Source organism: Erithacus rubecula (genome assembly GCF_903797595.1).
Source record: "Erithacus rubecula genome assembly, chromosome: 12".
NCBI lineage: Eukaryota > Metazoa > Chordata > Aves > Passeriformes > Muscicapidae > Erithacus > Erithacus rubecula.
This window is the reverse complement of record NC_136664.1, coordinates 4,882,561-4,908,594: the sequence shown is the minus strand read 5'-3', so window position 1 is coordinate 4,908,594 and position 26,034 is coordinate 4,882,561. Positions and strand designations below refer to the sequence as shown.

At 39.0% G+C, this 26,034-nt stretch overlaps 1 long non-coding RNA gene across 1 annotated transcript in view; it reads right to left on the bottom strand.

Moving 5' to 3' along the window:
* The window catches only part of LOC306807013, a 52,842-nt gene extending 32,781 nt beyond the window's left edge, over positions 1 to 20,061 (bottom strand). Inside the window, exon 1 of the long non-coding RNA XR_013775622.1 lies at positions 20,008 to 20,061. This is a non-coding gene — a long non-coding RNA (uncharacterized lncRNA). The remainder of the gene's footprint in view (positions 1 to 20,007) is intronic.
* Positions 20,062 to 26,034: the final 5,973 nt, after the last annotated feature.

Genomic DNA, 26,034 nt, shown 5'->3' with positions numbered 1-26,034 from the left:
ATTAATTTACTGGGTGAGACCACTATTAGTGAGTGGAGAATTTGGCCTGAGCATGTGTTACTAACCATTCAGCAGCAGCAGAACCAAGAGCTTACAAGATCCTCAAGCCTAAATATTCTCACAGAGTTCATTTTCTTCTTTCTGCAAGGTTTTCTGTGTATCAGTAACCTCATACTGCTCCTGGAATCCTGAGTGCCATGCACAGGGATGTTTCTGGTGTGCTGCTCACACTACAATTGCCAATTCCCATTAATACTACTCAACAAATGCTTCTAAAGCACAGCTTTATTTTTATTTTTTTTCTTACAGTTGTAGAATTCTGAAAGTGTACCTGCCTACAATTTTTCAGAGGAAATGCCTTCCTGCAAAGCTAGGAATTGCTGCTTTGCACCTAAGCTTTCCCATATTGAAAGCACAGTTTAATATCATCAGTGTGATGGGACTAAATGAAATTCCAAAACTGAGGATGGTCATGGTCCAAATTTTAGCTTTGATCTACTGCTCTTGGACACATTTCCATGCCCATCAACTCACATCATCTTCAGCAGGAATTCAGTGAACTTTGCACTTCACTGACATGCAGATACTTTAAAAAAAGCAAGTTTTGAGAGCATCTTTTTATAAAAAAGCCAGCAAAAACAGCATGGGTCGGCACATGTTTCTTCAATTCTCACAGCTCCAACTTAAGCAAATCTCAAAAGCATTTAATCAAACACATTTCCAAAGTCTTTGATTTTATCACTCTAGGGGAAGAAAACTACTATTTGATAAGGTTAAATTTTTCCACCTCAGTTGAATTTTTACCCAAAGGAAGGAGATGCCAAGGCTACACCAGAGAACCAAGCAGTTCAGGCACTTTGACTGCCTGTTGTGTGCAATTCCCTTGTGCAGAACATGGCCAGGACTCAGCACATCCTGAAGAGAAAACCTGCAGGAATTTTGCCACAGAGAAGCAACACCTCACACAGACTTTAAACTTGTGCCTAGAGAATTTCCAACCAACACAAAAATTTAATTTTCTCAGCAATGTCTTCCTCAAGACCTGACTGAGAGTCTCATTGCCTTTGAAGCTGGAAGTGTAAAACCAAAACTCAGTGAGTTTAAAATAAAATTCTTATGCCTATATGGAACACATGTGTTCTCAGTATGCTCCAGAGCATTATCCAAGAGGAATTCCACTCCCTGAGATGCTCCAGAGCACTGAACATAATCAAGAACACCAGTACAACTGGATTTATACACTGACTATTTCCTTTGTTCTTTGTTTACAAGAAATCATATAAAAAATAAGGATATAAAAGTGAGTTTTCATCCCCTATACTAAATGATGGCTCACCATTAATATTTTTTAAATGAAACAATGGATTATCAGAAGAGAGATATAAAAGGATTTGCTAAGACCTGAAAAAACTTCCATGGCAATTTATTGCAAAACATTTGTTTTTGTACAAGAGACACTTTTGATTTGTATATGCTCCTCTAGAAACATATCAAACTGAGTGAGGCCAACATAGTAATGTCTGTTCAAATAATATCTCAATTTCAAAAATTATTCAGTTCACTACAGTAATTTCTTTGGTGTCCAATATCCAAATTACAAACTTCCCCACTGGCTGCACTCACTAACACTGCTGATCCCAGAGCAAGGTAATTCAGAGACCTTAATAACACAAACTTCAGTTTCTGAACTGCTAATCCTATAAACAGCATCAAGAATTACCTGTAGCTTATCAGAGAGCAGTACCAATAAAAACCATTTGATGAGAAAGCCAAACTAACCAGAACTAGAACAGCTCAAAACTGCCCAGGAAAAAGAAAATACATACAAAAAGAAGCAGTTCCAATCAATGCAATTTTTTTTTCTTTTGATATTGATCTTGCTGAGTGACTGGTGCAGCTCTCTAGCAGCTGTGTTCACCAGAAGCAAAAGCATTATTGCCATGAGCACCTTTATGAAATCTTTATGTCTCACTCCCACTGAGCACCAAATCTGCCTCTATCATACCAGAATTCACATTCAAATACTCTCAAATTTCAGATTCGAAAAGTTTCTGCCCAGCTATGCTTTTCTTATTTCAAACATTTCAGATTCGAAAAGTTTCTGCCCAGCTATGCTTTTCTTATTTCAAACACAAAATTTGGAAAAGAGACACAGCTAAGTATGCCTTTTAAAAGTTTTCTGACCTCAATGCTTTTGTGCTATTTTACATAGTGATTTTCTTTATTTTTCTCAAGAGACTGCAAGTTAAGGATGAGGACCTAGTCCCTGCATGACAGATCCTGCTCTCATGACAGGAAGTGGAAAAGGAAAGTGAAGTGTCCTGATATGGGAGAGAAGCTTGCATCTTGTCAGATTTTTATGTGCTTTATTTATTTTTATAAGTAAGCTGTAGTATCTGGGCACCTCCCAGTATTATTTATAGGCATTTCTATAGAGCTCATAATCACAGTATCTGAGTGCCTCTCACTATTTATGACATGCCATTTATCTCTAGAGGGTAGAACTCTCCTCCCTTCTGCTTTGAAGATGGCTTTTCACAGAGATAAGGTGGAGATGAATAATGCCTTCTGCACTTGGCATCTTGTGACATGGCTGTTTGGGGAAATGCAAGTCTTTAATCATATTCTAAAGCACAGGATTTGGGCTCAGCTCCATCTTTTTTGGACTGTACCTTTTTCACCAAATATAAAGTCAAGTTTAAACAAAAAAAAAAAAAAAAAATAGGAAGAGAATCGAAATTCCACTAAAAAAATCAGCAAGTGAAGTTTTTCTCTCCTGAGAAGCCCCACATGACAAAATATCTTCCTTAAAGAAATACAAACCTCAACAATGGCTCTGTGTTTGGTAGATTCTTCTCCAGTGAGACTTCATTTTAAACATGTCAGAGTTTTCCAGTATCCCAGGAAACATTTTATTTTTTTTTCTTAGTCTGAGAAGGTCAGAATGTTTCCTGAGAGGCTGAGGGGTGAGAAAATGAAGGATCTTTCATGTGACTGACACTAGGCAGTATTTTTCCTAACTGCCATGAGCTCACACATCCAGTGAGAGTTGCCTTGACAATGAACTCAGCTTCTTCAGTCCCTCTGAAGACAGAGCTGAGATTTGTCTTTCTACAGAAAACATCCAGAAAAATGCAATCAGCTGATAAACAGCAACTCGTTGATGATAACAACCTTCCCAAAGTATATTCAGGAGAAAGAATAAGCAAAAACCAATAACCCAGAGTGGTTATTAAGAGGACATACCCATAGCTCAGGACTGCTCTGTCAAAACAAATGGGTTTCAGTTTCTGAAAAAATGGAAGATTTTAAGCAGAATAAATACAAGGATAAATATAATTTTGGTCACTAAGAAGAAGTTTTCCAATCCTAGTTTACTCCCTTAAGGATGTAACAGATCTTTATTAGACCTCATTAGCAAAGACAAGAGAAAGATCAAAGAAAACCATCAATAAGGGCAACTGAGATTTTAAGTTCTTTGGCTTTCCTTGGTTATGTATCTTCAGTATCTGACACACTGACCCTAAACAGAACTGAAATACAAAAACCAGGCATTTCCTCACTAGAGTAACCACTTCTTCTATGAACTTTCCCTTCAGCAATTAAGTGACTTTGTATGAATTTTACTGACACACAAACTTCACAAATATTTCTATTATTGAGATTTCTGAAGGAAGGGCAACAGCTAAAGGACAAAATTCATGAGAACATAAATTAATTCTAAATATAGCTCTAAAGAGCTGCAAAAGACACACTATGAACAGGCACTTTCAGAAGCTTAGCACATCTTCAGGAAGCATCATCAGAACTATATTCTGAGTGAGGTGGTGTCAGCTGAGACAGATATCTTATAGAAATAACGTGTGACTCATTTACTGCTGCCAGATACTTCCACATTTCCTAGTCTGTTAAAAACAGGAGTATGATTTTGTTACATGATGGATACAGAAATGGTTATAAAAGCTGAAAAGTCAGATATTTGTTAGCACTAATTATTTCTATAATGAAGGTTGTGAGGTCCTTTGGCAATAGATCCCAGGGTTAAAGTTCTTTATGCTTCCTGCTCTAGAAAAATCCTCAGAAATACCACTAGATTTGAACATATCACTAAAGTAAAATACTGCAATTACACTAGTATGGAGTTGGGGAAATTGACAGTAGAATCAGCTCAGTATTCATTATTTGGAATTTGTTTCCTCAGCAGAGAAAACTATCTAGGTAAAGAACAAGACAAAAGACATTGAAAGGTGCAGGATAATTCCTAAATAACCATGACTGATTTAAGTGGTGAATACAGCTTAATTTCAAAAGAATACACATTACTCCATCCCCATTGAGTTCAGAGAAAACACGTGAATCAAGGTAAGTACAGCAGGCAGCAAAAATAGCTCAGGTTTTTAGAAAAGATGATGGTGAGTATTTGCTGAGCTTGGCTCAGTAGCTCATAAAAGTGAAAGAAAGAGAAGCAGCATTCAGTCTCCAATAAAGACTGGAAAGACAAGTGCAGGACTCATAGAGAGGAACTTTCTCAGTTACTGTTTTGCCACCAGCTGAAGCCAGGGAGAGCATTTCCTAAACTGCTGGCTCACAATGAGAGGCTGAAGTCAGCAATAGATTTAAGCAGCATAAATCAGATCACAAAGCAAATGAACACACACAGGGCCTGATCTTCCTGTTTATCCCAGCACACAGCAGGAGGGAATGCAGTGAAACCACAGCAGAGCTGAGCATAGAAGTTCTCAGAGAAGAATTAGACATCCAAGCTTGGACTATTTGGCTTTGGGGGGTGTATTTTGGGGGTGGGGGTATGTCTTAAGAGAAGAAAATTGTATGAAACCAGTTTAAGTATCCCAGCAAAGAATGAGGTGCTGGGGGCTCAGCTGATGTAAATGAGACACAGATGCCAGCTGGGCACTACTTCCTTCCCATGGCAGAGATCCCCAGAAGAATTCTATCAGATCCAGCACTGGAGTCTGTGTTTTTGTGATGCTGAGCCCAGAGGCAGCAGCAGTGGTGTTTTCATGCAAGACAACATAGGCTAAGCCAAGTGAAAGCTATTCTAGACAATACATTCTAACCCAAGAAGCCTTGCTGGAGAGCTTGTGGAAAGCACCAGAAACAATGAGACAACAACAGCAACTTTTATTGCCCTCTTGCAGATGTGCTGCTAAAACGTGATGGATTTGGTCTGTGCCAATGCCCTTTCCTGAGAAAGCTCCTTGGCACAGGCAGAGCTGACAGGATGGCAGTCCGTGGTGGAATTCCTGCTATGCAATACCAGTGACAACTCAGGAATGCTTTCACATGATGCTTTGCAAGCACTGTGTTTTTGTTTTTATCCTGATAGTGAAGTAGAACAAAGAGATGGGCAGTACAGAGGATGCTACATTTTAGTAATGTATATTATTATGCCTCCAGATGTTTTATGTTTATCTTACTAAGAGATTCTTATTATCATCCCATTTACTTGCTCTATGGGCCAAAAGACACTTCAATTTGATAATAAAAGGCATATTATTTTGACAAAAATTCTCAAAAATTCATGTAAAGTTGCTATAGAACATGCAAGGATATTGAAAATCATCTTTCCCAAGGACTTGAAAAGAAAATAATAGTGGAAAAAGTACAAATGCTTTGTTTTGTTCTTCACTTCAGATAATCCCTTGACAACAATACACTCTACTACACATTTAAAGCATGCTATGAACACCAGCTGGTGCTCTGGAACAATCCTGTAGACTGCACATGAAACATCCTTCAATTAGTTCATTATCATGGACAGTTCAAGTACCACTTGAGCAGTGAAGAACATGCACACTGAATAATGTCACACTGACTCAACAACAGGTCATGGTGTACTACTTAAATGCCTCCAAAAAATCCATGGCACTTGAAGTTGAGATACCTGAGACACTCAGTAGCATAGATGCAGTTCCAAGTAAACTGTGGAAAACAAATGATAAAACATCAACCTGACAACAATGTATATAAAACTGATTTCCAGACATTTCACTAAAGCTTGGCTTAAGTGCAGGTACACAATTACCTATTTTAGCACAGGCAAAACTATAAACTGTAAAACACCTCAGTCCTGGTAAATGCTTCAAGTAAGAAAATACAAAAGCAAAAGATAGATATGTTTATTTACTCAGTCCTAGAGACAAAAGTTAGATTCAGGAAATTCTTTGCAAACTGACAGGATAAAATACAGTTTCTCCTTGAATGATGTTATCATTCCATCTTTTTGCATTTTATCATTCCATCTTTTGGCTATCCAGTATTATATTCTGACCTCAAGAGACCAATATCTGATATTAAGCCTTTTTATGAGTTTTCTCTCAGTTTCTAACCAGTCTTCCCAAGGTAATATACATTAAACTTGAGAAGCATTAACTACACAGTAAAACTTTATTTTATGTACAACCGTGTAAATGAGCCATGTCTACTCTCTTCCAGAACTGGTATCTCTGAAAATATTTTAATATTACATCTGAATTAAAGAAACTTCTCATAACCATGTGACAGAAAAATATACTAACTTTTTATTATAAATTTATTATTATTAATCTGATTTACCAGATCACCAAAAAGCAATACAGTTGCACATTACAGCTGGTGAACACTCAAATACTGTGGATTCAAGGAGCACATGACATTTATAACAGTGCTCCAGAATGTGGGCACCATCCTACACTGGCTGCAGTTATCCCCACATAAGGTATAAAAGAACTCTGATGGACAAGAGGACTCCTGTCTCTATTAAAGAATTTTCTAAGGCTAAATTCAGCTCATTTTGGAGAGGAACTCATGGCAACATGGGCCAGTTTCTAAATGTAAATCAAGAAAAACACACCATTACTAAGATCTGTTGCAGGATGGGTTACTGGAGGTCACAGATAAACTTTTATTCCTTATTCCTTTATTCCTTATTGTTGAACAAGATATTAATTTCAACAGTATTCCGGCATTGCTAAATATTACATTTAAAGACCATAAAATTTATCATGGCCAGAAATACTTTTTTGACATGTGTCAAGATTTTAAAGTCTTCTGATAGAGCAAAAGCAGCCCACTAATAAAAACTGATTTCATTAACAAAAGCTTTCCCTTCCATAGCCTCTCACCATCTTTTATCCACTGCATGTTAACCTGATAATCCTAAGTATCTGTCAAAGTCTAGCCCAGAGGAAAGAGTTTGGCAGTTATAAGAATTAAGGTTCTTAGAATTGTCTAGAAATAGAATTTTCATTAAAGGAAAAAAAATAATCCATAATTTAAAAGTTAATTTTCATCTTTTTAAACTAGTGCAATTTACAGCTAATTCACTGGAAATTATAACTAGCTCTACAAGTTGAAACACCAAAAAGCTGCATTCTGCCAAGCTACTGGCCTATTAATCCAGTATAATCCACATCCTTAAAATAACATCTTCAGAAGGATTGTGGCTATATCCATCTGTTCAAGCAATGAATATTTTATTATGTCTTACAGAAACACCAACACATTATAGAAATGTCATCTAGAGATGTTTTAAATCTTTTTATATCTGACTAGCTAAAGACATCTTGTTCCAGAATAATGGAGTTAACAGGTAAATGAGCACCCTACTTCTATCCCATAGGCCACTGGCAGTCAGTATTTCAGGGAGGATAAAAGAAACACTGACAAGGAGCACAAAACCTAAAATCCACATGGGGACATCAGCAGTGACGTGGCTGCAAAGTTAAATAACACAGGTGTGAGCCAGCCTGTTACAGGGCAGTGCCTGCAGGGAGGTTTCCTCAAACCACTCCTGAACAGCCCAAGGAGCTCATGAGATCCCTGGTAACATTCCTGCTACATGAAAAGCAGATATTGCACACTCCATCGGGTAAATCTCTGGTTCCACATTTGCAAATTAAAGATTTGTAACAGTCTACCAAACATATCAGAGGATTAATTCCTTTTCCATGGACTTCTACCTTTCCTTCTTACACCAGACAAAGCCAGCAGGGAAATGCTTAAAATCAACATAAAGCAAATCAAAGCCAACACAACCTATCAGAAGAGATTTTTATATCTTTGATTAATTTAAGCAAATAGCCAAATCTATTTATCCCAGGGAAACAACACTCAGTCTCTAGCAGAGTTATGCATTATCACCTTCAAAGGTGCATGGCTGGACCCAAGAAAACACATTTTAAGTTGGGAGATTTCCTGGAACCTGAGTAGAGCCTGATACTAATGAAATGACATTGCTTGAGAAGCTATCACAAACATTGGCATTAAATTCCATCCAAAGAACAGAGAAATCTAATGTACTTGCATATTAGATAATTCTTTTTTATGTACCTCAGCTTTCACTGTAGCATTAATGAGAGGCAGAAGCAAATAGGGCCTGATAATAATTTATACCCCAAGAGCAAAAAAGTGTCTTCTAACAGGCATCAGCATAACCGCAATGTAACCAAACAAACTCCAGGGTAAAAGAGGTCATTTCCCAAGGAGTTACATCCATGTTATCAACCCTCTCTGCTCTCAGAAGCTACAAAAATTTGAGAGTAACGGTGATGCAAAACGTTTTTTTTCATATAAATGCTACTAAAACACAGAAATCAGTAGAAAATTATAACTACTTTAAACCAAGCTGTAGAATTTTATGGTAAGGATATAATTTTCTGCTAAGTTTTATAGATGTGCCCAGAAATAAAACACCAGGCCTCTATTGAGTTTTATAGGGCTTTTCTGTAAGAATTACAAACAGTGGTATTCAAACAATACTTGTGGATCAGACTGTCAGCAGCCCTATAAGCTAAAACTGCATTGCATAAACCAGGCATTGAATAATTTGAGATAATGAACAAATTCATAAAGGATCAGTGGCTGTTTATCAGTAATCTGTGAGCAGACAGAGTGGTAAATTCATTGAATAAATAAATAAAGAAGAATCAACCCTGTTGGCTGAGAATAATTCACTCAGCTTTACTGCTTTGCCTTTAAGGGACTTGCCTACAGGGCTTCCAACTCCACAGCATTCCTGCCAGGTAATTTGTGCAGCATTTTTTAGCAACAGTTAAATTAAAAAGCCCTTATGGGAAAACTCAATGAATTTAATAGAGATGAAATCAATATGGTTCTGCAAAAATTATTCCAAAACCTTTAGTCAGATCCTTTCCCCCATCCCAGCCCCTTCACAGCGCACGGTGCAGTCAAAGCAGCAAAGAGAATCCTAAAGTGGTTGATTCCAGCCACAGGGAATATCCCAAGGGAAAGCACATCTGAGAGCCTCTGACAGCTTGGTTTGCACCTGGAAGAAGAGGACAGCATCAAACTGAGGGGTCAGGATGGGGATGCAGCCTGGCTGGGAACCAAATCCTGCCAAGAACCCCTCCAGTAGCTTAGCACAGGGGAAACGTAAATGCTTTTCAACTTCCCATTTGAAACTGTGTCCTTTTCTGGAAGTAACCCATAGAATTAATATGGGAATTCAATCTCAGGCCAGGGACCACAGCCAATCTAATATTCCCACAGAAAAGCTGGCCTTCTTGGCTAAAATTTAGTAAAATACTGCCTTTTGCCACTTCCTGATGCTTATGCCTCCTTCACTTAATAGGAAGCTAAATATGGAAAAGTCAAAGATATGGAAAACAGGAAAAAGCCTGCTTTTTATTCACAGGTGAATAAACTTATCCTGAAAATCCCAAGTGAGGCTTAAACAATGAAAGAAACCACAGGGTCACATCATTGATGGAGCTTCATGAACACAGGGGGATCCTAACAAAACTCCTTTAAGGAAAAAAAGCCTCGCAATAAAGATGTCTGCAATGGCAAGAATAAAAACATGGTTATGTTTCACCTCATTTTGCACTGTTCTTAGCTCAAATTAAAGCACACAGAACAAACCCACCACCATTCCCTGTGTTCAGTTTCCATAGGCCTGAAAGAAGTCACACAGTAAGTCCAACAGATGGAACAATGATGCCGCACGCAAGAACTCAAAATTTTAACAGTAATTATGCTTTTCTCTCCTCTTGGGATGCCACATGAAAACACACCTGAAAGTCTGCAAGGTACACTGGTTAGCAGGGGAAGTACAGCACAACCATAGACACAGGAGTGGCAGATTAGATGTCTACACCTGAAGATTTATATTCAAATTCAAGGGAAAATATTTGATTTTTCTGCCATTACTTTTACACTTTCTCCCTATTAGCTTTAAAGCTTAATTTTAGTATCAAAGTTCACCTAAGCAGATGACCAGTGGAATAAAATGTAGCTGAAATCAACTTGCTCTAAAGAGCTGTTTAGATTTTGTAGCTTTGTTTAGTACTAAACACAGTCATTAAAGTGCAGTTACCACAATAATAAATGTAGGTACCATTAATTACAATACTAGATTTAAAATGCAACTTGAGTCTCTCCGGTATCCTTTAAGGGGGTGTAATACCACAGTCAATTCAAATTTAATGGAAACTAGCAGTTTAATTTAGTCTACATTTACAGCTAAAAAAACCTTTAAACTTTACAGCCATTCTATAATTCTATTCTACACTCATATTAGGTACAGAGAAAATAGGAATATTTCCTTTGATAAATAACTTTATTTGTATTTTTGCCCATCCATGCTTACATGTCATCTTAGTTAGCTTAGAGTGGAAAAATGCACACACTTCCCTTTTCTTGAGGGATGTACATGCATTTTTTCCACTTAGTGCTGAAAGAACTGGACAAATAAATCCCACTGATAATTACAGCATGTAACCTTATCTGAGGTTCAATCTCTTGCACTAAAAAATCTCCCTTGTGACATGTAAAAGGGTAGACAGATATTAGGAAGATTTCTGGAGCCTGTTCTGCTGTCCTACATCACTGAAGCCAACAGCAACAGGACTGGTCTCAGAAAACTGCCTTAAGCCTCTGAGCATAAAGCTTTGACTTTTAAAGGAGTCCATGAAAACTGACTCATTCTTCTGCCTTTTTGAAATTCCCAGCCCGTATCCCTATTTTTGAAGATTATTTTTACTTTTATACAGCACTTGTATTTAGAAGCCCCAGCAGAGATCAGGCCCTGCTGTAGCAGACACTGAGCAAGCACATGGAAGGTCTCAGCTCTGGAAAAGAGACAGGAGAGAGTAGGAGGGGAGAAGGAGACACAGGGAAGTGATTTGCTCAAGATCACAGAACACATCATTAGAGGGGCCAAGACCTTCTGGTTCTTCATGAGGTTAAGGAGCTAAAGATCCCCAGCACAAGGTGAACTCTTAGCCCAGAAAAATGATACTTTAAAAAAAAATGCTTATATGGCAAAGATCTCCTCACCTGTCTGTAAAAACACAATGTGCTGAGTATTTTCAGACACAAGACACTGGTCTAGAATAATCACAACTCTGCTCCACCATGGATGTGCTGATACTCCACCTAGCCCCAAACTGAAGGCAGATTTCAGGATTAGGTACTGACCAAAGTATTTCTGCATGCATTAGCAAATAATGCCCATCTTTGCTTCACCTTCACCATATAACACCCACTTCTCTTCAGGGTCTCTATATAAATATTTATAGCAATCTTCCTGGAAGGGGCACTTGCACCAGCTCTCTAAAAGCAGATGCCTTCCCATTAAAATTACAGTTTTGCTATTGATTTGAATGGGAAGAGAACTGAGACAATGCAAAGAAAGGAGCCTGGGATTTCAGCCTCACAGGTACTATACAACTTGACTGCCCCAAATGACTCTGCTCAGTATCTCTTCTGCCAAAGAAAGCACAAAATGTGTTTCAAGGGAGAAGTATATATTGGGTAGCTCCAAAGAAATGCTTTCTCTGAAATTTGAGCATGAAACACCCTAACCAGTGGTAGCAGATGTACTTAATAATCTGCTGAGTCAATTATTATAGCTTTTCCTAAGAGATTTTGAAGTTCCAAAGGTTGGAGAAGTGGAGAATTTCTATCAGACTGGCTTCAATCTGTAGCCTGGTTGGCTTTTTGTAAAGGATCATTCAGGCCCAGCTGGGATTTCAAAGAGTGCACAATAAAGTCCAAGCTACATTCTAAGTTATTTTCTTTAACACTGTGGTCAACTAACTGATATTTCTAAATAGTTTAGAATTACAATTCTTATATACAGTTCCTAGAAAACCTGGCATGTGGTTAAAATTGTTAAGATATTTGTGCCTTATTCCAGTGCTCATTTTAGCACAGATTAGACCAGAAATAGAGCTACATCTCTGTGGCACAACTGGCTGATTAAATCCAAAGTAAAAGGCATTTGTGATCAATGATGAAGATTAATCAAGTGTGTCATTTATTAATTAGCAGGCACCCCAAAGGGCTCTTTTTCTACTGCTACATTAAAGCACTTTCCCAAATGCAAGAGCCACAGCATGACTCAGTTCTCTCCCAGAAATTCCAAGATTTCCCGTAAAAAATGTTCAGGAAATGTTTTTTCTCAGAACAATGTATCTGTTCCACCTCTTTCATGTTATCAGTCAAGGAGTCAAGTGCACAGAAGACATGAGAGGTGTGGTGGTAGTTGTGTTCACAGAAAATTTACCAGGACTATGTCTAATTCAGGGTGAAAGGCATAAAGAAACTCACTTAAAATTACACGAGGAGAAAAACTGAGCAGTAGGGCAGAGTGTGTGTGCACATGGAGAGATCATGACAGGGAAGTGACTTGGGGGCTCAACTACAAAATCTTCTCTTTCCTCATATTTCTGAGCCATGGAATTTAGACTCACTTCTCATGGCTCCTCATTATGTCAATATGGCATCACCAGTACATTCTATTTACACACCACCTCTAATACATCAATGCCACCACATGTCACACTGCTCAGGAAAATGCTGTCATGGACAGTGATTGCTGCATCACCAGAAGCAGAGTGAGAAAAAACCTCACAGGATGACTCACTCAATGTGCAGCAGCAAACATCTTAAACAACCTGAGCTGCACAGATCTGAGCAGGCACTGTGGGCAGCCAGCTCAGCACAGCCCAGGATCACTGCCTGAAATGGTATTGGAGTCCTTGAAGCCAATTCCCATCACTTTCTCACTCAGAATTACAAAGTGAAGTCAGCACAGTCAAAGAATTGCAGGACTGATAACTAAAAAGAAAATAAAGTTCACTAGATTAAGACACGGGAGCAGATCAGAATAAGCATTAGAAAAGCAGCTGGCCAGCATAAAGAGAAAAGCTGATGTTCTAAATAAAGTCACATCCCTCTGACAAAACTAAAGACCAAAACTATACTTGAATTATTAAAATTCTATTTTCAAAAAATTAAACTGGTGTTGGCTAACAGCTGCCTTCTACTTGCCTGAATTGTATCCCACCTGCACCAAAACTCCCCTTATGTCCAGTGAGCTCAGTCTGGCATTAACAGGAAGATTTTATTGGAAGTTAGATGTGAAAGAAAGATTCTCTCAGGTTTCCTTCCAACATTTATTTGGCAACCATCACTGGCATTATTTTTAAAAGGATTTTCAGTCTAGAAACAAAGCTGTTTATTATATTGACATGAGAGTCTCCAAGCAGAGTTTTTTCAGTATAAACTCTTGGGCTACACAAGCTGAAGGGGCTCACAATCACTTGTGAGAAAAAGAAGACACTATGACAAATGCTGTCAAACACCACACTCATAACACAGCAGAGATCACTTCTTTGATCAAGAGAATCACAGCCTGAAAACCTGTAAATACCAGCACTCTGCATTATCACTTAGAAATTGTGATAACAGTTTAACACTGAATTGCTACTGAACTTTGTTTCTTATAATAGCTACTGTACCTAAGGAAGCTGGCAACAGTTTTGAATTTTCATTCATGTGCAATTTCAGGAGATGAGATGAGAAAACTTCTCTAAAAAATACTTAAATATTTAATGGGTCAAAGTGAACAGCAGCAAAATGAGAGATTTGAAATAGCCACATAAAGCATAAGTGCAACATAAGTTTAAAACAGCCACCGGGAAGATGAGAAACCTGCCTCAAATTAAAACAGTTGAATGTAGCCTTAAATCCAGGAAAGATACTGGGATGTTACAATAAAGAGAAGGACATAACCCTCTGCTTCAGTTTCCTATTTTGCTTCTTCCCCTGAGCTCCAGGGGTATCAGGATACACAAACCCTGCCTGTGATCTACTCAGGCATCCCATAACCAGCACCTTTGGAAAGGCCAATTTATAAAGCAGGTGAGATCTGCCCAAAAGAAACAAAATAATTCCCCCTAGTGAGTAAGCCCTTGTGAAAACTTAAATTCAAGAAATGAAGAAATTAACATTAATGCAGTAGAAAAAAGAGAGGGAAAGATTTAGATGGAAAGTGCCTTCAACATTTGTCACTTGGCAGCAGCTCCCACCCTCACCTCATGGATCACAGCTATTGAAGATGCACTGAAGCACCCATGGAATGAGAGCACAGAATGCACCAGACACGACTGGTGTGCACGGCACGGGCTGCTCAGGGAGCTGCAGCCGTGTTTGTGTGCTGGTTACCTGACACCGTGTGCCAATGGCTGTCTCAATACCCACCCTGAATCTCACAGAGACATTTCCACCACACGAAGATCATGGACAGTATTTCACTCTGGCTCCACTCTAATGATGTCAAAGGCACATATTTGCATTTGCTGGAGAGATTGCCTTTTGCAGGAGCACTACAGAAATTTGTCACAGAAGCTGCTTTGATGCCACTGCAGTGTCTCCTTAGAGTCACCACTCTGCTGGGAGATTTCTAAGCTTTCCAGTTGTAGGAAGAGGGAACTGAAAACAGCATTCTGCTGGTCACTGGCAGGGAGCTAGACAAGGTGACTGAAGTATTTCAAGGTTCATTAAGTTACAGGGACACACGCTGGCAGAACATTAACTGGTGAGGCTGTAACACTGGATTATAAAACAATTCCCTCCAGTGCAAATCCTGTCTCCTTCCAAAGAGTTTCACAATGGCCAAAAACAACCTCTCAATATTTCCTGGTTTCTTACTGCATTTATTTCTCATTTTGAACCCAGACAGACAAACTTGAGATGCAGGCAAAGTTTAAAACACTATATAATACTAACCACAGCAAAACAACAAGTCTCTGGTTGCACTAACTCCAATTACCATAATAACCACAAAACTCCCACAATTTTCATACTGGACTGAAAGTTTACAGCAACTTGAGGTCTGGCAGATAAGCAATGGGTGTCTCTACCTGGAGCTCCTCTTCCCTTGGCTTTCAGGTAACCTGCTCTGGGAGTTATTGATTACAGAATTTTCCTGCCATACTCAAGGGGCATAATTTAGAGAGTGTCATATAAAAAGAGAGAGATTGTAAAATAAATTCTAGAACTGCACTCATTTAAAAAAAAAAAAAAAAAAAAACAGGAATTGTGATTTTTTTCTAAACTGCAAATGTAAATAAATTAAATTTTTTTCTGCCTCATAGTCTGGTTTAACTACTTTCCTCATCACTGTTCTATGAGCAACAGTCCCAAGAACTCTCACAATTAACTTTGCTATTTGGAGTTTTTGGAGTATAAAGAAAGTTTGCAAAATTGTTCCAAGCAGTCTTACCACCCTAGAGGTGGTATTGATAGTGATGAAGAAATCTCACAATATCTAATTATGTCTGTACATTTGTTATAGTGCTTTCAGAATTCTTTTGACTGACTTTTAATGATATTTTGGAAATCATACTTCTGACCAACCTAAGGTGAAGAAATAATAAAAGAGAATATTGCACCACCAAACTACAGTGTACATTTTTGGACAGTATAATTTTTCATCAGGGATGATACAGAACACTAAAGTAATGGGAAACACAGTTCTCATCCAAAAATGCCAATAAAGAGTTTCATCCTAATTCTTTTGCTCCCTATACCTTGTAGTGCAGGCTTTTAATGACTACATATAAATACACAAATTGCCAAGAGTCCAGCTGCATCAGTTCTTGTTCCCAAGGTGACAACTACAGCCAGCCAGGACAGTCTCAGGCTGTTCTTAAGTGCTTCAACCCCACCTGCTATGAGCATCTCTAGCATCCTAAGGTTAGCTCCTACACTACAGAAACACAAGGTATTGAACCAAGCATTTTTACTTTATCTGGTCATTGGCAGGGAACTGTCTGTTCTTGTTATCTTTGTTGAACTTTTGAAAGTGCTTATGCACACTTATACCAAGAAGAGGTCACAGAAACCTGTGGTTTTGTCTTTGGTTCTGACAAGCTGAAATGACGCAGCAATATAAAAAGTACATCAGCAAACTTTACCAATCCTATGGTCACGTGTTTATTTCAGAGTTTTTTCCACTGGCCCACTTTGCAGCCACTCTGTAGCACACTCAGCCTGTAGCACTGCAGGGATTGTGAGCTAAAGGCAGGAACCAACATTTATTTTGCTGAACCTCCCATCCATCAATCCAGCCTGCCCAGAGCCCTCTTACCCTCCCACCCAGCTTGTGTCCTTCTGCAAACTGGCTGGGGGTGCACTTGATTCCTCTGTCCACATGACTCATATGTGACATTAAATACAAACATTAGACATTACAGACATTAAACCAAATTCCCTGGCTCAATTCACCACCACTCTCAGGGATGACCATGCAGCCAGGTGTTCACCCAGCAACTAATGCACCTCTCCAAGCCATGAACATCCAGTTTCTCATTATATCAAAGGCTTTCCTAAAGTCCAGACACATCCACAGCCTTTCCCTCACCCCCCAAACAGGTGACTCTGCCACAGAAGGGGATCAGTTGGCAAGCAGGACGTGTCCTAAGCATGTGCTGCCTGGGTCTGATCCCCTGGTTGTCCTGTACCCACTGAGTGATGGCACTTGGGATGTGTGAGTGATGGCTGCTCCCAGCACTGTGGGCATTAAGTACTTCAGCTTTTTCCTTATCCTTTACCATTGTGTTTCCCCTCTCATCCAATAAAGGTGATTCTCCTTTTGTTGCTGATGTATTTATAAATAAACATTTTTTATTGCCATTTGCAGCACTAGCCAGATTAATTTCTAGCCAGACTGTGGTCACTCCTTCTGGAGAGAAAGACAGCTGTACCTTAAAGAGGGCAAATATAATCAAATAGATCTAAGACAGGAAGTAAAAAAACTGAACTTTAGCTGCTGTCTCTCGTCACTTCAGAATCACTACTGCAGCATCTAATAGAAACTATAGCTGACCTTTGTACAGACTGCTGCTACTCAAAATCAAACCTGGCCAGTCAGTAAACTCTCTATGAAGAATCTTATAGATATTTTTATAGTGTCAAATGAAGAGGACACCAGTATTTCATCTCATAAAATAAAAGCACAAAGAGCACCTTAAATATTTAATTTGGAAGATTCTGAGTGATTTTTTACCAGACTTGCAAAGAATCTAAAATGCAGGGTGTCAACATACATCAGAAAGGACACAATTATCCAAGTGAAAAGAAATTTTAAACTGCATTCCCATGGCTCAAGTTACTCCTTTATTATTGCCTGATAAGACCTTTTACAGACAGATGTCTTACAAAGGTGATCAAGTCCTTTCTTGTCCTTACAAAGAACACACTCTATACCCATGTGCTAAATATGAGGCTCAGCTGTAACTGAGGCTGGAGAGTTGGTGCCTTTTCCAGACTATGCCTCTGTTTCCACACTTCTGGTGCCAACTGTTTGCATACAAGTTAATCACAAACACAGCCCTTGCTGCCAGCAACAAGTCCTAATGTCAGTACAATTCAGGCATCAGCAGAGTCACTCTTTAAACTCTTCCTGCATCTGTGGGTATTTCCTGTCAAAGCAGGACTGTGGAACTTCAGCACATACAGCCCCACATCCTCCCCTGGATGCACAACTCTTTGGGCTGTGCACTCACAGCAGACCACACAAAGCTTCACCTTAGGCCACCAAAAGCTCAGGAATACAAGTGCTGAGCTGACACTGTTCACTAAAATTCACCCATCAAAACAACCAGAGCAGAGGGGAGTGGCTGCTTTAGAGGTGATAAGGCAAAAGGATTGGAGCAGATTCACACACCTGTTAAAAGCCTCTGAGTGGATAGTTTAAAAGCCCAGGTAATAATGTGCTCACACTTCAGATTTTGCAAGAAAAGCCAGCAGAACATAAAAAGTTAGTTTTGATGAAGCCCTGTATAAGAGCTTCTGCAATTACCAAATAGATTGAGTGCCTCTACAGCTTCTGCCTTACAACCAAACCACTGTTACTATCCATTTGCACTTGATACAAGAAAGTGATTTTCATGTGCTTACATCTGCTCTCAGAAGGAAGAGAAAATGGTTTGTGGAGTTCCTATTAGCATAGGAAAGCAGACACATCTGCTGGGAGCTTTAGGAGACTCACTGGGGTCACTGGTCAGCACCACAGGCCACAGCTGGACACCCCTGCCCTTGGCAGCACTCAAGGTGTGGCTTCAAGAAAGGAAGGGACAACTCGACCACACAACAGTCCTTGCAAGGTTTCTGTATTCATAAAGAAAAAAAAAAAAAAAGAAAAAAAAAACCTATTTGTACATAGCTGAGGAAAAGTAATCCACCTATGTTTATTCCCCCCTGTATAAACCTACAAACTGATCTAATCATTAATCCTTTTGTACAATATCTGACTGAAGTGGGATTTTAACAAGACACAAAACTAACGTTGAGTCACCTCCGTGTGCTGGGGCTGTGGCACCATCTAGAGGACTCGAGCTGGAAATTCCTCACACTCTGGGCAAAAGAATGGGAAACTCCACTCAAAACTCACGGGGAAAAAAGCCACAAAAAATATGATGATGTTTGGATGCACGGAGGTAACAGGAGAGTTTAAAAAACTTTATCAAGAGTCAGGTAGAGATATTTCCCAATCACCTCCACTTCACAACACATGACTGCTACAAGATGTTTTTCAGGTGAAGTTAGGTAAGTCCTTCCCTAGAGTTTTGTTGATAACCTTGCAAGAGTAACAAACTTTATTCTCTTTTCCTTCATTTTCACATTTTTATCTTAATGGAACCAAAGCCAAATTTCAAACAGGGAAAGGAAAGATGTTTTTAACATAGTAACAGAGATAATGTTTTTTATTATATTTCACACAAAGATGTGCTGACAGCTGATTGCTCACTGCAGAACTATCAAAAGAGGAGGAAATGGACAGGCACAGCCCTGGAGCCCCTGGACACCCCAAACATCCACTGGAGTACTTTCAGCTTGGCACATTCTTCTCCAATAACTTAATTTTGCTACAGAAACAAAAGAACGCTTTTGCTCCTGTAGCCTTTTGGGATAACAAATTTCAATCCCTGTTGCTTCTGTAAAACTCTGAGTTAGTTTCACAGATGCTGAAAGACCAGGAATTGAGAATATTCACAGTGTGACTACTCCACAGAGTTTGTGGGCAAAAAATCCAAACTGTATTTTCTGTTCATTGCTGGATACCTGACTGACCAGCAGTCTGATTAACAGTGACAGCTCTGCATTAAAAATTCAAACTTTTGTACACCTGAATACAATTTGTATCTGTCAGTATTGTGTCAAAATAATCATGTAATACCAAATAATTATTTATATTAGATATTTATAAGGACTGTGGGCTAGGATTGGATTCTAAGCTTTCAGCTACTATACCACATTATCTGCTTCTACTCAATTTCCTTGGAGACTGATAGGATAGAAATAAAAGCATAGAGGGGAAAAACTGAAAGACCAGCTATCTGGTCATCAGCAGCATTCCAGTTGGTCATGGGTATGAGTTCATTCCTCTTTACTGGCCAACAAAAATGAAAATTTCTGGAGATGTCCTGCAGCACTGGCATAGGAGCTCATGTAATAGCTGGCAAACATTTACAGTTAGTTGTAATCAAGATCATTCCTTACAAAAACCGAAGTTCTTCCTGAATTGAATTGATCTGTGCCATTTCATAATGGCTGGCAGCAGATAAGGATTGTTTGCAGCACTTCAGTGCAGCTCAAGTCCTCCAGTGTGTCCCTCAGTGTGCTTCACTCCCTCCTGCCTCTTCCTTGTTACACAGGTTCAAGCAGCAAGAACAAAAGCAAGTTTTTTGTACTTACCAGCAAAATCTTCTCCTAGTTTCCATGTAGAGAATTACATCTTCTATCATAGCTTGAGGGGGGAAAAAAGAAAAAAAGCTAATAGTTTTGAGTATTTTCTATATTTCAGTTGATTGGTTTTCCCTCAATCTTAACTATAAATGCAGACTCCTGAAGTTTCTCACCTTTATTTTTCCAGTAAATACTTAAACTTAATTGCACAGATAAGCATTTGCAAGATTCCAGTCCTAGACTTACAGGGATTTCTCTTTCACAAGTATTACCACTTTGATCCTAATACTAGCTTCAGTACTCCATAATAAAAGAGTAATTATGTTGTTTGGAATCTGAATCCTCAGTTCATTTGGAAGTAACTAAGAAAGTATTTTAATTTCTTCAGCGCCTAGCTCTGATACAAAGCCTATCTGCATGTTTCTAAAAGTCTGTGTGTTTCAGTCTTTCATGCTGAGCATAAATAATGCTTCCAAGAATAATCCTCCATTATGCTAACTGTCATTTTGGCTCCAGTTCAGTATTTTCTGCAAAGCTGAATTGATATTTTTACTGGATTGAAAAAGACATATAGGTATCTTGCATCTATGAGGGAAAGCAGTGGTCTTGAAAGAAGCCTTGAAAATTTAGAAATAGCAACAGTGCAGCAAAGTAAATAGAAAAACTTGTCCTTTTCATTTTTCTAAATCCCTGGCATTGCCAGTCCAATTACTGAGGATAGGATCACCACTATACCTTACAGTATGTGCTGACTTTAATTGGACTGTAATAGCAAGTCACAACACCAACAGTAGGACCAGGTTTATTTTGTATAACCTGTAAGTTTTCATTTAAGAGCATCTACAGGCTGTATTAAAACTAAATTGCCCAGCAGATGTTCCAGGCAGATTCAATAATCACACACCAGGGCTTCCAATTGCTAAAAAAAAGAAAAACTATCTGTAAGTAAAGTTAGTTTATTTCCAAAAATTCAGATCACCAGACTTGTCACTGCAACTGAGCTGCACAGGTGAAGCAGTGCACTGGCTAAACTGGCCACATGTGAAACAACTCACACATGCCAGTGTCAGCTCCAGGCACAGCTTCTTGATTGCCTTCCACAGCATGGCATGGGATGCTGGATTAACTCCTAAAATAGTAGCTTTTGAAGTAAAGGTACTGTTCTTCCTGATAATTTCTCCCTTTCCTCATAAATCAGATTTTCAATTCAGCTGCACAGTTATCTGAATACAGCAACTTCAACACATGATTTATGCTGGCCCCTGCCAGTCTGAAACTTAATAAATGCCTGAAATAATATTGTTGCAATAGATAAGGCAATCCCACACACTGAAGTTATTTTCTCTCCAACACAGGGCCAGCAACTACATTAAATTATGTGCTGATACACGGTTGTGCTTTCAAATACAATTGTGTCCTTAAAGAGATGCAGACACACATCTTGCTTGTTAACTTATTCTTAAGATACCTACCTTAAAAATAGAAAGAAAAAAAAAAAGAAAAAAGAAAAGAAAAAAAAAAAGAAAAAATAATGGAGCTGGCAGCTTCCCAAACTTGCCAACTCAAGAGCAGAGCAATTAAAAGCCACCTCAATGACAAAAACCCAAGAAGCTTCATATACAACTTCAACAACAAATCACCTCCAAACTAATCACCTTCTCTTAAAAGGACAAATAGTGGTCTTTTGAACACATCAGTGCTATTTACTGAGAATGGAGAAAGAATCCTTCATGTCTTGCACACAAAATTTGTTCCCTTACTGTTTTGGTAAAAGAACAGAAATGCGTGGGTAAATTATTTATACCACAGAATTGTAAAAGTGATCTACACCAACAGAAAAAGTCTAGATTTCTTCTGGAGATATTCATGCATCTATACACAATTATCACAATACATCAGGACTGCAAGCCAGGCTCTGCACACCCACACAACAAACACCTGGGGGCAAACAGCACACCAGGAAACAGGGAAAAGACAAAGGCTTATTTCTAACAACAGTATCTCAACTGGTATCTTTGGGATTTAGTATCAGCCTTAGCTTTCTATCAGCTACTGGAAAACCCCTCTGCTAGGACAAGGAAGGCAGCTTGGGCTGGTCTTACCTCATCCCCTGAGTCCCCCAGGCACAGACTGCCCACAGCCAAAACCACACCAAGAGCCAGGGCCCCCTCAAGGGCACTAATTAACAACCCAACCTAGCCCAGCCCAGCCCCGCCCAGCCCCACCTGGGGCTGCCCCCCATCTCTGGGCTCTGTTGGGCCCTGCTGCCCCTCAGGCTGCTCCTGGCCATGAGCTCTGGGTCCCAGGCTGTCACCTGTGCTGCTCCACAGCAAGGACAGGGCAGTGGAGATGGGCTCACAAACTGCCCAGCAATGGGACAGGGATGGGGTCCTGGGGGCAGAAGGCAGAGCCTGGGGCTGCTCTCGAGCACGGCAGCATCCTCCCAGGACACTGTGGTGTCCTCGTGTCCCCTCCCCTCACAAAACCCATGGAGGGGTTGTCACACCTGCTGCCACGAGCACCAGGGGTCAAACATCCTCTGCTCTCTCCAAGAATCCCCTTTGGCAGCAGCAATGAGTGCAGCAACTCCTGAGCACAAAGCTGCACAGTGATCTCCTAACACGTCACCCACAACCGTCCACGAATGCGCTGTGAATTTCAACACCTGTGTCACCTGAAGACACAAACATTGATTTGGTTTGTGGCAGTTCCCTGGAACTCTCCAGGTGATGCAGTTTTTTATTCAAGCTAACAGAAAACAGGAACATGGGAAAGCAAAGCCTTGACATAAGTCTTCACTAAAGAAGTACAAGTATGATAATCTTTGTTTAATTTAAGGAGTTCCATATTGTTACCTGTTGTTACCTATCCCCCTTGTTTAACTGAACTGTTTATCTCAGAACCAGATCTTGGACATCTCATTACAGAGAGGGAAAATGTGTGGCACTGAGCCATTGCTTTTACAGGCATTCTTTGTCCAAAATTCTTCGTATACACAAAAACAATCACAAGCAATTAACCCCCCACCTCTTCCTCTGAAGTTATGATAGAACAAAAACACCAGACAATAATATCTACTAAACAGTGTTGATCTTCTACTGTGGGAGCCATTCCTTGGCCCTGCTAAATATTCACCATTTATTTAAATTGTGTCATGGTGTGTTGTTGTTGTAGGAGGAAGACCAAGTTTCCCATCAGGCCAGCTTTGGCTTTGATCCCACCAATTCAGCCAAAAGTGAAACTGGTCACAGAATCCAGGTTTCACAGGTTAATCTCTTTTAATCTTTCATTTACAAAAGAGACAACTTCATGCAATTCACCTTGCCCATAATTTAGTTGACCTCCTTCACTTTTACAATCCCAAAAAATCTATTGCACAAGTAGAAGTTTAGCAATTGGAGGCAACAGCACCAAGAAGGAAACCTAAATGTTATTTAGTCTTTAGAAATTGTGGACAATTTCATTTCTATGCCTGGGCATTTTAAGGAAAATGTGCCTTTGTTCACAGAATAGATGATGCAGGTCAAATGGGAAGCATGTAGCCTGGCAAATGGAAACTGAAAAGCTGCTTTGTGTCTGCAGTTGCTCATGTCAAGATATGGCTGCTCAGTAAGCTGAAATGCAGTCTAGTTTCAGAATGAGCACAGTTTCAGCCATTTCTGTATTCTGTTGCAGTAAATAGAATGTGTCTTGATCCAATGAACACTTGGAATAAGCTGCAGATGAGAAGTGAACAAAATCCAGCACTTAGATAATACAAATTATCTTTTTTGAGTTTGCAGATACATTTCACAAGGCAAAACCCCCACTATAATCTAACAGAAAAAGAACTCTATTTTCTTATGTTTGTTACTTGGAACTGTTTCCTTCTTGGCACAGTATTGGTCCCTCTCAGGTGTAGAGCTGCAGTCCATCTTTACCTGGGATCCTGCTATTTTACTGAGGCAAAGCTCAGCTGTGCAGAGATAAGACAATAATGTGCTGCTTACAAAGGCTGGTTTGGATCCTTTCTGTCTCAATTTGCATTCACAAAGTAGGAAATACATTCCACTTTTTTGTTCACAGCAATGCATCAGGTGCCCCCATGTCCTGGCTAAACTTCCTCATCCTCAAAACTGCAGAACATGTGGCCCAAGAGAAGCCAATGGACAAGACTAGAGCAGGAATTTTGGTTTAGTTGATCATTTAGAAAGGTTTCAACACCAGATGCCAGATGTGAACACAAGACAGTCTGTAGCTGGGAGGTTGCATTCCAGGTACCAAGGAGTTGGATTCCATAAACAAAGTCTCAAAATGTGTAGTCAAGAGTTTTTGTTAGATCTCAAAATATACATAAGTAGCTCTGGTCAAGCTAATTACTTCAAGTTTTTCTGTATAAAATTTAATTTAATTTCTGTGTGAAACCTTTCAAACAAATGTACAATTCTTATCACTAAAAATAGTCAAACCAGTGGTGCAAAAGTGAGGTTTCTTATGATGGTTAGGTTCCCTGAATAGATGAAACCCTCTGTTCCTCAATAACATAAACAGCTGTCTTTTACTAAGATTTTTGGTAATAGTGCAATACTGAACAGTTGAACAAGCAAGTGAAAGACTCCTGATACAAACATTGCCTGTTATTTGATTTAATGCTGCAAGTTGATTTGTTCATTGAGACACTCTGCTCAGGGTAACTTGTTTATTCAGAAAATCTCATAAACTGCTGCTGTCTCTCACAGTTGAGAAGGATCACAACACAGCATTTCTAATGAAGGATTTATTTGCCTTTCTCTAATTTGGACTGCAAACACAAAGAGAATTTGTCCTAAAGTAAGCATACTCAGCTTTAATCTAAGGATCTCACTAGTGTCAACTCATTTTCATCTAATTATTAGACCTTGGAGGATCATTTAACATTTACCATTTTCATTGAAAGTGCTATATTTGTTGAAGCAATCATTTAGACACAAGGTCATATAAACTTGACACTAATTCTTTGCTGTTTTAAGTGACTCACTGTTTAATGCTGTGATTATATAGATATTCTTATGCTAATGCAGTGCTTGGAAACACCTGTTTGTTTCCATAAAACATCAGTTTCAATCTCTGTGTAATAAACATTAGATACAAAGGATCTAGAGGGTCATTCTGTGCACCTCCCTACACTAGACAATGCAGAATTATTTTTCAAGTGATGACAGATTTTACATGATTCAAATAACTGGGGAAGTTATTAAATAGCCTAATATCTCAGCTGGTTCTTTTATGTCTTTTACTTCTTTGCCTCTACTTCTTTACCTGGAATTCTCTATTTTTGCATGTTGGCTCTCTCTTCATAATCACTCTTCAACTTAAGTCACATTATTCTATTTTTGTATTCCTGTCCTGTCCATCTGGAAGACACAGTACAAATGTATGCAAAGAGAAAATTGCCTTGCTAGCTTGTAATCTATTGTCTTTGTTACTAGGTCAAATTAATTTTTTATTAGTGAAACAAGCTTATTAATGCTAAACAGTTTTTACACTTGTAGGATTACTGTGAAGTCATCTGATTTTAGTTTCACCCAGTAGCCTGTTAATATAAAAAGCATGATTTGACAAATAAACACTGATTCATTACATCATCAAGAATTAATCTTGACTTATGTGGTCATATTTTAATAGCTGGGATCAATACACTGTGTACCACCAATTGTCAATATTTGGCCACTGATTGGAAAGGATTGTTCATGGGGTGTTTTCCTTGCCAAGTGCAAACATGCCACGTCTGCCCTTTGATTGCTCTTGGTATTTCCCTGGCAATGTGTAATTTCCATCCCTGCATGTGCCAAATGCTACACTGAAAGTGTGGGTTAGATCCTTGCAGCCAAGCTACAAGCTCACCATGTTTCAAATGGTGAAGCACCTGAACTGATTCAGTACTGCAGAATGGAATTTCATAGGATTTAAAAGCCCGAAATAGTGATTAGGGTCTTTCAGATGTTTCATTAAGGCATTCAATGTTTAATTGCCACTGATTCATGTAAATTATATTTTAAAACATATAGATACCTAAAA